This window comes from Hyperolius riggenbachi, chromosome 3 (assembly GCF_040937935.1).
Source record: "Hyperolius riggenbachi isolate aHypRig1 chromosome 3, aHypRig1.pri, whole genome shotgun sequence".
Classification (NCBI taxonomy): domain Eukaryota; kingdom Metazoa; phylum Chordata; class Amphibia; order Anura; family Hyperoliidae; genus Hyperolius; species Hyperolius riggenbachi.
In genome coordinates this window covers 98,111,304-98,121,236 of record NC_090648.1, presented here as the reverse complement: position 1 = coordinate 98,121,236, position 9,933 = coordinate 98,111,304, and the positions used below count along the sequence as shown (strand labels likewise).

Genomic DNA, 9,933 nt, shown 5'->3' with positions numbered 1-9,933 from the left:
AGCCTGACAAATTGTCGGCTGTACATTCAGTGGGCTGCAGCGAGACCATCGTGGGAAGGAGGAGGACGGGGGAAGCCTCGATAGGATCCAGAAGCTTCCCCTTATTGAGGTGAGTACACCCCAGGGGAACTTTTTTTTATCACAGTCCCAGAGAAGAAGCACCCGCATGTATTTTACCTTATAAATCAATGGGAACATGACAGTAAACACCTAATCTGCTCTTTGTTTCATTGTTCTCTGTTTAACAATAGAGCCCATTGGGCTCTATTCACAAAACCATGTGCGGTAACTCTTTTTTTGGGTGAAAAATTACCTCCAGTGATAATTCACTAAAAATAGTGAGTATTCACTAAAAATTTACCAAGTGTGATAAATGTTTGATAAAAGTGCGGTGAAACAGGTGATAAGACAGGTGCTAAAACTGTCAGTAATATGTACGGAAATAAAGCTTTTTTGACCACTGTAGGGCAGCCCATCTACTTGCCACCCATTACACAGAGATGACCCAGGAAAGCCTGTCACATTTAAAGTGGGACCTCAACTCTTGCACAGGACAGAAGGAAACCATATAGAAATGCACCCTGTATGTATATAATTTAGCCTGTCTAATTCCCCCTCATCTGTGAATAATCACAACTGTAATTTTAGCTCTCAGCTGTGCCAGCTGTCTGCCTCAGCAGAGCAGCTAATGTGTAAACACAGAATGTTAACCCTATGTCTGCTTCCATGAAAGCAGGAAGTACATACACTGGAGATTTTTTGTTAGATTTGTATCAGCTGTAACAAAAAAATGTTTTTCTGTAAAGGTTATTATACTGTTGCTTATCTTTTTGAGTGGAGATGAATTTCCTCCTCGGCATCTATTAAATCATCTAAAAGATTGTACGAGGTCTGAAAGTGCGCCTTGAGATTAGACACACTCGTCTTTTCTGCCTTCTGTGTAAAATTGACATAAACTCGAGCAAAGAAAGCTCAAAAGGCTCCATCCTGAAGGCCAAAAGCAGAGAAGTGATAATTATCACCTACCATTTGTAGGTGATAAAATCCTTAAAGGGAACCCGAGGTGAGAATTACTTTTACTATTGGGGCACAGAGGCTGGTTGTGCGCACTAAGACCAGCCTCTGTTGCCCCATCGTGTGCCTCCATGTCCCCCCTGCTCGCCGCTATACCCCCCGCATTGCTGGCTGTGTCGCCAGCTCAATGTTTACCTTGCGCTGTCAGTCAGCGCCGCTCCCCCGCCTCCTCCGCATCGGCGCCACCCGCCGCGTCACTTCCCTCCTATCAGCGGGAGGGAAGGGACACGGGCGGGTGCGCCGATGCGGAGGAGGCAGGGGAGCAGCGCTGACTGACAGCGCAAGGTAAACATTGAGCTGGCGACACGCTGCGTGTCGCCAGCAATGCGGGGGGTATAGCGGCGAGCAGGGGGGACATGGAGGCACACGATGGGGCAACAGAGGCTGGTCTTAGTGCGCACAACCAGCCTCTGTGCCCCAATAGTAAAAGTAATTCCCACCTCGGGTTCTCTTTAACACCAACTTTTCAATCGAGAATCTCAAATTGGAGATAAATTTTGAGGTAATTACCACACTTTTACCGCATGAGGTAATTTAAAGAGAAAAAAATGTGTGAATTTCAAAATGGAGATATTTTGGTCAGTGTTTATCACTACCTAATTTAACTCATGCGGTAATTCATTGAGAATAGAGCCCATTCATAAAAGAGCTGTCGGTAAGAAGAATCATTGGGTATCATTCATAAAGCATTTCCGCATGCGGAAATGCTTAACACCGGTGACTTTCCCGACCACTCAGCATAAGCCCCATTCATAAAGGCTCTTTCCGCATGAAAAGGTGACAGAGCGATACATTTCCGCCTTGTGCGGAGTTTTTCTAGATTAATCTAGAAAACGTAACAAACACATCCATTCATAAAGATTAGAGCAAGCGGTATCCGGAAGGAAAATACCGCTTGCTCGACAGTAGCGATAGGCGGGCGGCATACATATAAATGAATGGAAGGGACCTCCCAAGCAGCATCAGACAGAGCAGCGCAGGGAGGGAATCGGGCAGCTTTTAAGTTTCCGCATGTCTTCCGCCACGCTGCCGCCAGCTTCCTCCAGAAAACCTCCGCACTTCTTCCGCAACAGGCAGACTTCTTTATGAATGGCCACCCAGAAGTCTTAATTACCGGTTGCGGAGAAGAACGGTGTTTTCCCGCACTACCGACAGCCTGTTTATGAATGATACCCAATGTGGGAAAACACCGCTGCCGGTATTTTAGAGTTCTGGGTGGACAGTCATAAAAAAGTGTTCAGGTGCGATAGCAGTGCGGAGATTCTCCGAACTAGGCTGGCTGTAGGCTTGCGGTAGCACAGGAAGCTGCCAAGTTGATACATTTCTCCGTGTTCCGCTCTACTGCAGCTGCCTGGGAGGTCTGTGTCTCCATTAACTTTACATTGTTATCGCCACATCAGAGGGGGTGGTATTTCCCGTCCTCATACCGCTTGCGGTAATCTTTATGAATTACCATTTTGTTACATTTTTTACGAAAATACCCGCACAAGACGGTGATTTATCGCTCTGCTCGGTAGTGTCAGCTTTTCATACGGAAAGAGGCTTTATGAATGCCGAACTTGCTAAGTGTTCGTAAAGTCAGCTGTTTTAAGCATTTCCGCATGCGGAAATGCTTTATGAATGATAGCCAATTGTGGCCAACGTAAAAAATCGCAAATACCTTCTGTTTCTTTGCGATGCTACCTATATTTTGCGCTCTTCTCATTTCGCTATATACATGAACTTGAACTAATATTAGCCACCAGGTGGCGAATAGGTTAGCTTTCTGCGCATGCGTAGTTACTTCCGCCCGCCAGTCTGTATGCCTCGTCTACTGTCCAGCCGTGCGCGCTCCCAGCACACATTGCGCAGTGACGTTTCGAGGGACGGAGGAGGCGCGCAAGGTCGGGAGGCGGGCAGGAACGGAGACAAGAGAAGAGAAGAGCGGTGAGTATCGGCTGCAGCGCTGTGAACAGTCCGGGTGTCATGCGACATGACGGCACGCATTTCACCGCCGCTGTGTGAGCATAGTGAGCGCTGCGTGACGTAGCCGGGTATATCCGTACATCAGTGTGGTCCGGAGGGCCGTGACGTCACACGGGCTCCCAGCTGAGCGGCCGCAGTGTGTGAGTGACGTGCCATTTGTCTCCCTGCAGCCACCATCTGTTACTTCTACAAGTGTGAGCAGTACAGCACCCCCAGTGTGTGACCCACATGGGCCTTTCCTGCTGGAGGAAGTCACACAGAACTATGTACACTAAATCATATGATCAGTGGTTACCTCTAGTGAGAACTTCAGGATGAAAGGGTTCTTCTGTCAGATAGCTCCCAACTGTCCCTCTTTTGGAGGGACAGTTCCTCTTTGGGAGCTCTATCCCTCTGTCCATCTTTCCTCCTCATTTGTCCCTCTTTCAGGATTTTGTCCCTTTGAAATCCGCAGAGGTAGTTACTGAGCTCTGCTGAGACACTAATTACCTCACCTGTGAATAGTTATGATTTTCATGCATTGTTGGGCCAACAGCGCATATTTTGCAGAAAATCCTAACCATTCACACTTGAGGTAATTGGTGCCTCAGCAGAGCTCTGTAACTGCCTCTGTGGATTTCAACAAAACATGCACTGTTGGGGGGCACTTGAGGACTGAGTTGAGAAACTCAGGTTTAGGGGCCCCAGAAGGAAGCCTCATTGGGAGTTCCTCCTAACCTGATTGGGTGGACAGCAAGTTCTCAAACTCCAGTAAGGAGTCTTAGGACAAGGCTCCCTAGTGATCCTGGTCGCCCGTGGAGCACGCCCTACGTGGTTGCAGCCCTTAACTGTTTTGAGGCCGCCAGGAGAAAAGCGCAATATACATTTTCTGTGTCTTGTCTAAGAGGTTTCCCGCTTTTTCACCTAAACCATGCTAGTAGAAGTAATAGTTTGTGGCTGTAAGGAAAGTCTATGCATCACACATTTCTACTTTACAACAAGAATGGCTGCATTCCATTCAAATGGAGCTCTGTGTCACTAATTTAGGAAAATTACAGCCCTCATCAGTCACTGATTGTCTGTGACCCAAATGTCTTTGCACTGTTACAATTAAGGCAGCATAGCAGTGGCAATCAGAATTTGTAATGTAGAACCAAAAATGGCAAACTTTTTTTCTTCTCACTCTCTCTCTCACTTTTTTCCTTTTTTTTTTTTTTCCGGTTCATAACAAAAAGGTCCTAAACTAGTCACATGAAGACAGAGTCCCCTTGTCACTCCTTTGGCCTAGGCTTCCAATACATGGTACTTGTTTCTCAGGGGGTACTGAACCTGTCATTGTAAAACCATGATGACCAAGGTTGATAAGAGGTGCTAAAAAATGGAATCCCTTTATTTTTTAATTTTTTTTATATCTACAGGAATGGGCATGAGCATGTCCTGAAATGGAACTTAGTTTACACGGGGCTAATCCGGTTTGGTAACAAATGATTGATTAACCTTACAGTTCCAAATCAGCCTTTGCTAACTCTGGATCTTGTATAATTGGGGAAAAAACAGTTACGTTGACGTCAGGGCTGTGGAGTCGGTACAAAAATAAACCGACTCCGACTCCTCGGTTTATTGAAACCTACGACTCAAGGTACCCAAAATTGCTCCGATTCCACGGTCCTGGTTGACGTCAAAGTGCTAACTGTACTACACATACTCAGTCTGGTCTTGTGGACTTTGCAGTGCTGAAGTATAGAGAGTAAATAACTTCTGTGGTGTTGCATTCAAAATATACTATTAATTATAATTTATATTGCGCTGCCACCTTCTGTGGCGCTGTACAAAGCAAGACATTTGCATGGGTACATAACACTGCCTGTACTATGCATGCATTTTATACCTACAGCATTATGTGCCTTCTATGCTGCAATGTGACTGTGGAATTTCCATATTACAGCAGCCCAGCAGAGGTATCTATGAGTCATTCCATATGGCATCGACATATATATTCAATATATATCTTTAGAATCTAATCTTAAGAATTTAATATTTATTTTACTTCTACCTCGATTAGGATCCAAACTGTATCAAATGAAAAGACACCTGAACTGAGAGGTATGATGGCTGCCATATTTATTTCCTTTTGAACAATACCGGTTGCCTAGCAGTCCTGCAGTAGGATCTGGATCACGCACTGGAAACAAGCATGCAGCTAGCCTAATCCAGTCAGAAACCTCAGATCGGCATGCTTGTTCAGGGTCTACTGTATTACGGTATGTACACACGCAAGATCAAAGTAGGCTTAGACTGCAGATACACGACCCCCTCATCCGATAATCAGCCGTGTGTACAGCAGCCCCCAACCGCTGCCCTGCAAGCAATCCGCCGGGCGGATCAACTTGGCTGAGCGATAGCCGATTGCATTGTGCAAGCCACTCCCCTGCCTGTCACATGATGTCACGCACGCGCTGCTCTGTCGTCGCTCTGCCCCCTGTATAGCAACAGAACACCTTGTCAGCTACACCGCTGACACACGCCTGTACCGCATGGCCCAGTAATGTTGTCCAAGGGGATCGGGGCTTGATTTTGATACACACCTTTGTCTACACATCTTTAGGCTGGGTCCACACTATGAGCGCTTTTGTAAGCGCTTGCGTTAAATTAGCGCTTGTTAAAAAATCGCTCCCATTCACTTTCATGAAAATCGTAACAATTGCCGCAATCGCATACATTTTTTCGCGTATGTGATTGTGGCAATCACATCAATTTTACTGTGATTTTTGAACAAGCACTCAGCAAGCGCTAATCAAACGCAAGCGGTCACAAAAGCGCTTATAGTGTAGACCCGGCCTTGGAGACAGAGGATTAGTAGGACAGCCAGGAAACTGGTATTGTTTAAAAGGAAATAAATATGGCAGCCTCCATATCCTTATCAGTTCAAGTGTCCTTTAAAGTGTACCAGAGCTGTTATAAATAAAACATTTTATACATACCTGGGTGTTTTCTCCAGGCCCATGTGCACGGATCACTCCCACGCCGCCGTCCTCAGTCTTCTTGCAGCTCCGACCCCGGGTCCCCGCACTTCTGTCAGTCGGAGCCAGTCTGAGGTAATTAAAGTGCGCTGTTTGCGTATCTCTCCAGCAGCCGCTGGAGAGATACGTAGAGGATGCAGTTCTGTGTAGACTGGAGCCGACTGACGGAAGTGCGGGGACCCGGGATCGGAGCTGCTGGAAGACTGAGGACGGCGGCGTGGGAGCGATCCATGCACATGGGGTTGGAGAAAGCTCCAGGTATGTATTAAACGTTTAATTTATAACAGCTCTGGTACACTTTAAATAAAACTGAGTTATGCGGTTTCAGGCATATTTTGTTTGCTACTCAAAAACTGCTGAACAACAAAAAAACACCATGGATATCTCAGAGGGTTAGTGTGTTGATTTGATGTGGAATGACTGGAAGTAACAGCATTGTAATTATACAGCCACCTCCCAGAGATACTGCACATCCTGCTCACAGATAGCTCTGCAAATCTCTTCTGCTTGCTGGTCCTTGCCAAGATTACACAGGCAGATAGGAGTAATTGTTGATCCTGTTGCTTCCCTTTGTAATACATATCCTACGCCCTTTCTTAACAGTGTAGTGTTGGCAGAGGATCAGCTGTGAGCGGGTTTCCAAACGGTGAAGAGCAGCGTTATCTCTCTTCACAAGCCAGCTATGTATTTATATCTGAGGAGCTGCGGAACAACCACAAATGTAAAAGGCACAGCAGCAAAGGAGAGCAGAGATATACAATGAGATGCTGATCATTGCGGTTTAGATGCAAATTGTATGTAATTTAGTGCAAATGGTCAGGAAGTGCATTTTGATTGGACGAGTTCCAAGCTGCATGCAAGCTGGATTCATCAGTATCTTAGGCCTAGTGCACACCAGAGCGGTTCGGCTGCAGTTTGCGATCCGCTTGCGGGTGCGGATCTGCTAGGGTAATGTATTTCAATGGGCTGGTGCACACCAGAGCGGGAGGCGTTTTGCAGAAACGCATACTCCCGGGCTGCTGCAGATTTTGGATTGCGGATGCGTTTCTGCCTCAATGTTAAGTATAGGAAAAACGCAAACCGCTCTGAAAAACGGCACTTTAGAGCGGTTTGCCAGGCGTTTTTTGTTACAGTAGCTGTTCAGTAACAGCTTTACTGTAACAATACATGAAATCTACTATACCAAAACCGCTACACAAAACCGCAAAACGCTAGCTGAAACGCTGCAGAAAAATAAGAAAAAGCGTTTCAAAATCTGCTAGCATTTTGCGGATCTGCTAGCGGTTTTTGGTGTGCACTAGGCCTTATTGGCCATCTTTGCTGGAGAGCAGTTAAAGGAGTGATCCAAGCAAATTATAAAAAAAAAAATCCACTTACCTGTGGCTTCCTCCAGCGCGTGGCAGCCGTCCTGTGCCCTTGCCGCAGCTCCGGTGGCTCCCGGTCTGTTCCGCTGGCATGGGTCACGTGGTCTTTCCGACATCATCAGGACAGTACTGTGCAGATGCAGTAGTTCTGCGCATGCGCAGTACCGTCCTGATGACATCGGAGAGCCCACGTGACCCGTGCGGTGGAGAAGCCAACCCGGAACCCAACCTGGTGAGGTCTGCTGCGCCAGCGGAGAAGACCGGGAGCCACCGAAGCTGCGGTGAGGGCACAGGACGGCTGCCATGGGCTGGAGGAAGCCCCAAGTAAGTGGATCTTTTTTTTTTTCTTTTAAAGCCTGGATGTATCCTTTAAGACAGGGGTCCCCAACCTTTTCCGGCCCGGGGACTGCTTTCTGACCAAATTTTTCTCCGGGGGGGGGGGGGGGGGGCTATACAGTATAGCTAGTATAGTGCCCAGCATGGCTAGTATAGTGCCCAGCATGGCTAGTATAGTGCCCCAGGATGGCTAGTATAGTGCTCAGCATGCCTAGTATAGTGCCCCAGGATGGCTAGTATAGCGCCCAGCATGGCTAGTATAGTGCCCCAGCATGGCTAGTATAGTGCCCCAGCATGGCTAGTATAGTGCCCAGCATGGCTAGTATAGTGCCCAGCATGGCTAGTATAGTGCCCAGCATGGCAAGTATAGTGCCCAGTATAGGTAGGTAGTGGCCCAGTATAGCTAGTATAGTGCCCCAGCATGGCTAGTATAGTGCCCAGCATGGCTAGTAAAGTGCCCAGTATAGGTAGGTGATGCCCCCGCGGCCGCCGCTTCTGTTACCTTATGAGCGGGCGGCCGCTTCCGGATTCCCCCAGGCGCCGCTCTCCTTCAGTATCTCCGATAACAGCAGCGCGTCTTGTGGAGGCGGGGCAGCGGCTTCCTGTAGCGGCGATATGCTACGCCGCTACCATGGCATAGCGCCCAGCATGGCTAGTATAGTGTCCCAGCATGGCTAGTATAGTGTCCCAGCATGGCTAGTATAGTGTCCCAGCATGGCTAGTATAGTGTCCCAGCATGGCTAGTATAGTGCCCAGCATGGCTAGTATAGTGCCCAGTATAGGTAGGTAGTGGCCCAGTGTAGCTAGTATAGTGCCCCAGCATGGCTAGTATAGTGCCCAGTATAGGTAGGTAGTGGCCCAGTGTAGCTAGTATAGTGCCCCAGCATGGCTAGTATAGTGCCCAGCATGGTAAGTATAGTGCCCAGTATAGGTAGGTAGTGGCCCAGTATAGCTAGTATAGTGCCCCAGCATGGCTAGTATAGTGCCCAGCATGGCTAGTAAAGTGCCCAGTATAGGTAGGTGATGCCGCCGCTTCTGTTACCTTATGAGCGGGCGGCCGCTTCCGGATTCCCCCAGGCGCCGCTCTCCTTCAGTATCTCCGATAACAGCAGCACGTCTTGTGGAGGCGGGAAGGAGGCGGGGCAGCGGCTTCCTGTAGCGGCGATATGCTACGCCGCTACCATGGCAACCACTGCCCCGCCTCCTTCCCTCCTCCGCAAGACGCGCTGCTGTTATCGGAGATACTGAAGAAGAGCGGCGCCTGGGGGAATCCGTAAGCTGCCGCCCGCTCATAAGGCAACAGGAGCGACGGCCGCGGGGGAGAGGGGCGAGAGGACTGACCCGCCGTGGCCCAGCTAGAAACTGTCAACGGACCGGCAGTGGGCCGCGGCTCGGTGGTTGGGGACCCCTGCTTTAAGATACCCATACACAGGCCTGAATTTATATTACTGGAGCTTATAGGCACAGATGTCCTAGCAGCCTAGACTTCCCCCTCAATTAACCCACAAATACCTGCTGACCCGCACTGTAAGTCACTTCTCCCTTAGTTCCCTTGCCCTTCATAGGTAGAGCTTTACGTGCCCCCAAGTATTAGGTAGCCAGAGATGCCCCTGACTGAAGGGAGATCTTGTCAGTGGAATGCCAAGACCTGGGTGAGTAACCTCTTGTTTACACTCTCATCAGGACTCTGCATAAGTAAGGCAGGTAGGAGGCACTTGGGAAGGGGAGTGAGTTGCCTTCCATCATCAGGACTCTGCATAAGTAAGGCAGGTAGGAGGCACTTGGGAAGGGGAGTGAGTTGCCTTCCATAATCAGGACTCTGCATAAGTAAGGCAGGTAGGAGGCACTTGGATGGGAGTGAGCTGCCTTCCATCATCAGGACTCTGCATAAGTAAGGCAGGTAGGAGGCATTCGGGAAGGGGAGTGAGTTGCCTTCCATAATCAGGACTCTGCATAAGTAAGGCAGGTAGGAGGCACTTGGATGGGAGTGAGCTGCCTTCCATCATCAGGACTCTGCATAAGTAAGGCAGGTAGGAGGCACTTGGGAAGGGGAGTGAGTTGCCTTCCATCATCAGGACTCTGCATAAGTAAGGCAGGTAGGAGGCACTTGGGAAGGGGAGTGAGTTGCCTTCCATCATCAGGACTCTGCATAAGTAAGGCAGGTAGGAGGCACTTGGGAAGGGGAGTGAGTTGCC

The 9,933-nt window shown here is 48.6% G+C and overlaps 1 protein-coding gene across 1 annotated transcript in view; it reads left to right on the top strand.

Annotated features, from left to right (window-relative positions):
• The first annotated feature begins 2,904 nt into the window (after positions 1–2,904).
• GPAT4 (glycerol-3-phosphate acyltransferase 4) overlaps positions 2,905–9,933 on the top strand; it is a 63,480-nt gene continuing 56,451 nt past the window's right edge. Inside the window, exon 1 of the mRNA XM_068274657.1 lies at positions 2,905–3,000. The gene's annotated coding sequence lies outside the window, so the exon portion shown is untranslated. The remainder of the gene's footprint in view (positions 3,001–9,933) is intronic.